This window comes from Hypanus sabinus, unplaced genomic scaffold (genome assembly GCF_030144855.1).
Source record: "Hypanus sabinus isolate sHypSab1 unplaced genomic scaffold, sHypSab1.hap1 scaffold_164, whole genome shotgun sequence".
NCBI classification, from domain to species: domain Eukaryota; kingdom Metazoa; phylum Chordata; class Chondrichthyes; order Myliobatiformes; family Dasyatidae; genus Hypanus; species Hypanus sabinus.
Window position 1 is genome coordinate 426,502 of NW_026779721.1, and position 6,000 is coordinate 432,501.

The following is a 6,000-nucleotide window of genomic DNA, read 5'->3' on the forward strand; positions in this document are numbered from 1 at the left end:
ACTCCTGAATTTCTACAAGACAACGAATATTGAATATTGCCATTTACACCAGTCAGCTATCTCAACTGGTATCACTAAACGCTCCGCCTACCTTCACTCTGACTGCCGAACAAAGAGAGGCTGTCACTGAATTAAAGGACAGTGTATTACGAGCCCCTCCCTTGGGGCAGTCCCTCTATGATCAACTATACGTCGCCATTAAAGACCGTTGTGCCACTACAGTACACACTCAAAAACATGGCGACCGACAGCGTCCTATTACTCTACCAAATTAGATCCCGTAGCAGCAGGATTGCCACTCTTCATACAGTTACCCCCGCTGTACACACGCTTGTGTTGGCCGCTTCAAATATTACCTTACACCTGCCAGTTGCTGTGCTCACACCACAGTCCACGGTGGAATTCCTCAATAATCTCCAGACTCAACATCTAACACAAGCTCGGCAAAGGCGATACGAGATGGCTCTCCTTGATAATACCCTACTGACTTCTTCTCACTCTGAACCCTACGACCTTCCTAAATGACCCACCACAACCCTTGAACGTTCCAACACATGCTTTTCTATTACAAAATTGTATTTTCACCACCACGCGAGAAGATTTGTCCGGTCAGCCATTGTCTAATGCCGACCTCCACTTCTATGTCGTTGGCATTTTTTTGTCAGCCCCACCAACAAACCATGCTCAGGGTACGCCATCGCCACTGACTCCACAGTTATTGGACAAGGATCTTTAAGTCCCCTATATTGGCACAAATGGCAGAGCTTTCTGCCCTCACCCGCGCCTGTATTTTAGCTAGAGGCAAATCAGCCAATATTTACACTGAATCCCGCTACGCTTTTGGTGTGGCCCATGATTATTGTTGCTTCTGTGGGAGCATCGTGGATTTGTAACCTCCACTGGACAGTCTATTATTAATGCCCTGTATGTTCGTCACTTATTACAGACTCTTCAGATCCCATCTCAAGTCGCTATAATAAATGTTTAATACACGAGCATCCGATGAAGTATCCCCGGGAAACGCCAGGGGGGACGAGCCGGCAAAGCAAGCCGCTCTCCTCCAGCCACTTATTATACTTATGGGGTACAAAAGTCCACAGTTCAATCACCACAGCAAACGGAAATGCCAGACATGTGGGAAATGCGCGCATTTCAGGGGGACGCCCCTGCTGAGGAACGCAAATTATGGTCCCAGATGGGATGACACTATGATAAAACACTCAATTGTGGCTGACCCCTGCGGGACAGGATTTTTTCCAAATTTCTTTTTACCCACCCTGATTGATTATGTGCACAATTGTTCCCACCTGGGCAAGGAGGGAATGGTAACCACATTATTACAATCCTGGTGGCACCCTAATTTCCAAACAGCAACTGAAAAAGGAATAAAAACATGCCTATTATGTAAAAAGGCCAATGCTGGGAAGGGTATACCTTGTGCCTCCGGGAACACCCTCTTGCCAGGTGTCTGCAACATGATTCTATTGGACTACCTAGGGTGCATGGTTATAAATATTTCTTGCTAATAGTAAATCTGTTTAGCAGATGGATAGAGGCTATACACAGTACTCATAATACTGCTATGTCGATTCCCCGTTACGGATTACCCGAATCAATAAGCACAGACAATGGACCTCATTTTATTGCTAAGATAAATGAGAAAATCTGTAAAGAACTGGCAGTAAAACAGCAACTCCACTGTGCTCACCATCCAAGTGCAGCTGGTATAGTGGAGCAAGCAAATGGAACCTTAAAGAATAAACTCACTAAACTTATACAAGAAACTGGACTAATCTGGCTTAAGGTTTTACCTGTGGCATTGTCCCATATGAGAGTTACATCCCCGTCTAAAATTGTATTCCCAGCAGAAATCATCTATGGAATGCCTATGCATACCCCATGGACGCCGGGGTTAAATTGTCCATTTCCTCATAAGATAGAAATGCATGCTCTAGGGGAGGAAATGGGAATGTATTTGTGTAAGCTGACCAAAATTTTCCATAGTGTGCATTCGCGGGTTCGCCAGGCCCACCAAGCTGACGAGGATCAAGTTAAAGGGGACTATCCCACTGTTGATCCTGGAGACTTTGCGTTGATAAAGAATTGGGACAGAAATAAATTGGACACTCGGTTGTAAGGAACCCATCAGGTGCTGCTGACCACACCTACGGCCGTGAGGTTGGAGGGGCAACCAAAGTGGGTACATCGAACCGACTGTAAACCCGCCATAAAGGAAGTAGCAGAAACGGAGGGGGAATAATATCATGCTGACAGTACTAATGTTACTTTTCGGACTGTATACACCACGTCTACAAACACATACTTCCCTTTCTCTGTGCCACACACATGCAGAACAAATATGGCAGTCGGCGTGTTTGGTGGGTCCCAGGTTACCCCAGCATGCGGAATCGGGAATGCCCTCGGAACGAGTACCTTTGAGTAGTAGTGAGATGTTAACTGTGAGATTTCCGAATGCTTTGAGTAAAACATCAGACCCATTTTTGGATCGATGGTGGATATCAGGATGCAATACAAACCAGAATTGCGGGTGTCTCTGTTTTAAGGGATTTACGAATCCCTACAGAAGTGGCTGAGAGACTTGCCCATAGAACTTGCCCATACTCTGAGTAAGGTAAACGGGACCGGTTATTGCCGAACTGGAGCAATAGAGGAAACGTTATTGGGAAATAGCTCTTGTACAGAAATTAGAGCTGATTCCCCTCCGTTCGCTGATAATGGAACTGACTGGTTATGTGATAAGAAGGTATATCCGTGGCTGTCAGGGCCTTACGATGACAAGGGAACCATCACGGCAAGAAATTGGACGGGATGTTGCTGATTACCTTATGTAGCACCCTTTATATATTCATTAGCCAACATTTCTCATCGTACTCAGCTAGAAGGAAATAAGAGAGGAATTACAGAAAGTGAGAGATTTTGGACGATAGTATTTCCTTTGTATGGGACAGCCCGAAATTCGAGAGAAGAGATCAGGTTGACAGCTGTACCAGAGGAGTTGGCGAATAGTACTGCTCGGGTTTTAACCGATGTCCAGACCCAGATTAAGGATTTAACTACTGAAGTAGTAGCTCTGAGGATGGTAGCTTTACAGACTGGGATGGCATTGGATTTATTGCTAGCAGAGAAAGGGTTGTCATAGGAAAGGAATGCTGTACTTATATTCCAGATGAGGCATCTAATATTACAGATCTATCTAAGCTTATCACTCGGGAAATCCAGAAAATTAAGGGAATTGGAGAGAAGATGCATGGGCTTACCGATGGTAAGGCAACCTGACCATGGTCTTTTAACATTTTGGAGACTTCTGGGGAATGGTTCTGTATGTAGCTGTGATAATAGTTTTAATTATAACCATAGTATTTCATATAAGATATATTAACCCTCTTATAGCTTGTTGTAAACCTAATAGATTACTTTATATTTTATCATCAAATAATAAAAAGGAGGGAATGATAGAGTTTTAAACGAATTGGGGTATTCTCAGATTCCTGTAAATAATTGGTGAAGGTTGAGTACCGACTGTGTATTCTGATCTGTGAATGGCGACGGCATTTTTACGATGATGTATCTCAGCTGCTTCTTTGGAGCGAGATAAGGGTTGAAGCTCACACAGATCCACAAAACGCGTCTCCTGACTTTTCACACCTTTTGGGTTCGACAAAAGGCGTTTGCTGATGGAGATAAGACAGGACGTTCCTTTCTGAGTTAAATCTTAAATTTGGTGCAGTCTCTTATCTAAGTTATTAAGTTTTGCTCTATTTGAGTAGTTGGAATGTCTATCGAATTGATTGTTCTTTTGTATCGGTGGCCTTATAAATTGTAACCATTCTGGAAATAGAGCAGTGAACTTGTTTGAACCGCCAGAAGGATGAGACGCTTCTCCCCTTGATGTCGGGACAATGTTCCCTCGCCGGCGGAGCTCGAAGAAATAAACTAGTGAAAAGATAAATAATGATCTTTTTTCTGCTGTGGTTATTTGGTCCGGTGAATTTAAGTTTACAACGTGGACCAAATGATGTACATCTCAGAGTTCCGAAAGAGGTGGCTGAAGAGAGTGCACTTACTTTATTTACTTTACTTTATTGTCCCCAAACAATTGATACTACAGCGTACAATCATCACAGCGATATCTGACTCAGTGCTTCGCTCTCCCGGAAGTACAAATCGAAGTAAATATAATAAAAAAATAAATTATAAATCATAATTAGAAAATAAAAAAGGGAAAGTAAGGTAGTGCAAGCCAGGTCTGGATATTTGGAAGGTACGGCCCAGATCCGGGTGGAGATCAGATCAGTGTGGAGATTTAGTGATGATTTTTCAAGAATTAAAGCACTCTGGTATGGTTCTGGAAGACAGGAATGTTGGAAATACCACTTCACCCTTCAAGTAGGCAGAGAGGTAGAAGAAGCGAATTATAGGCCAGTTAGTCTGATCTCACTGGTTGGGAAGATATTGGAGTCAGATTTTGAGGATGTGTTTACAGTGTATTTGAGGCTCATGGTAAAATCGGCCATTTTCAGTATGTTTTCCTCGAGGGAAATTCTTGCCTCACAAGCGTGTTGAAATCTTTTCAATGTACAGAAGAATTAACAAGCAAGATATACGAAGGACAATCGGTTGCTGATGTGCGCCTGGACCTTCAGAAGGTCGTTGACAAGGTGCCAGACATGAGCCAATAATATTACAGGAAAGATTTTTGCATGCATAAAGCAGTGGCTGATTTGCCGGAGGCAAATAATAGAAATAAGGGGTACCTACCGGTGACCAGTGGAGTTCCACAGGGATCTGTGTTGAAACTATTTTTTTTATGTTGTATGGCAATGGCTTGATGACAGAATTGATTACTTTACTGCAAAGTTTGCGGATGATACCATGGTAATTGTAGGGTCAGGCAGTTTTGCGGAAGTAACGAGGCTGCAAAAGCATCTCGACGTCTGGAGAAATGGGCAAAGTCTTGCAGATGGAATACAGTGGGGAAGTGTATAGTCATGCACTTCGGAAAAAAAATAAAAGAGTAGAATATTTTCTAAACAGAGAGAAAATTACAAAAAACACGATGTGCAAAAGGACTTGGGAGTCCCTGTGCAGGATTCTCTCTATCCAGACCAGCTCTATTGCAGCTTCCATGTTTTTTTGCTCTGGACTTATCCCGTCCAAAGTTCATATTTAGATCCAGAAAATAGTTCTGCTATTTAAATTAATTGTTCTGCCTTTGATGAAGGAGCAATCGTCTGCCTATAGAGAGTTTCTCAAAATATAATAATATTATTTTATCGTTTCTCAGCTCCAGCTGGTAAAACTTCACGTACGGTCATGGCGAAGCGCACTCATTTCTCAGTTTGCTAGGAACTTTTCTGCTCAAATCGCGGGGATGTCTTCTATTGTGGGACATGAGTAGTTAATTTTATCTTTTATAGTGACTATTTCTTCAGATTTCTGGGTTGTACTTTCATTTAAGTTTAGTGGTGTGTACTTCTTATTAGTTTTACATATTCCGGCATGGAGTGCTGCATCCTGGCTTTGTTAAAGTAAGTATATCCTTAGGAGATAGTTTTTATTTCACCTCTTCCACTCTCACTCTTTCACGAATGACTTACCAACTTGTAAAGCTTCTTTCTGTCTCTCCTACACTTCTTACTCTGAATTATCATCTTTGTTTCCCCCCAAAATCCCAAAACCGCCAGTGCGGGGACAGATGTGAGTATAGACGCTATGAGTTAGGAGGGAAAGTGCGACTCTATAGAAAACTCCAAATGAGGTGATCGCGCTCTTCATGTTTCTGTGTTAGTCTCACAGTCAATTAGCAAACCCATGATCCACGTTCCCCTCCCTTTCTGCAGCGGCGATTCCACAACCCCTTGTGGAAGTGGTTTCTAATTTTATGTTACAGCTAAGGCTAATAAAATGGCTTCTTAGTTATGCTAAAAGTAAAAACGCTTCTTTGTTATGTTAACTGGTGAGAGAGTGGGTTCTCCCGCA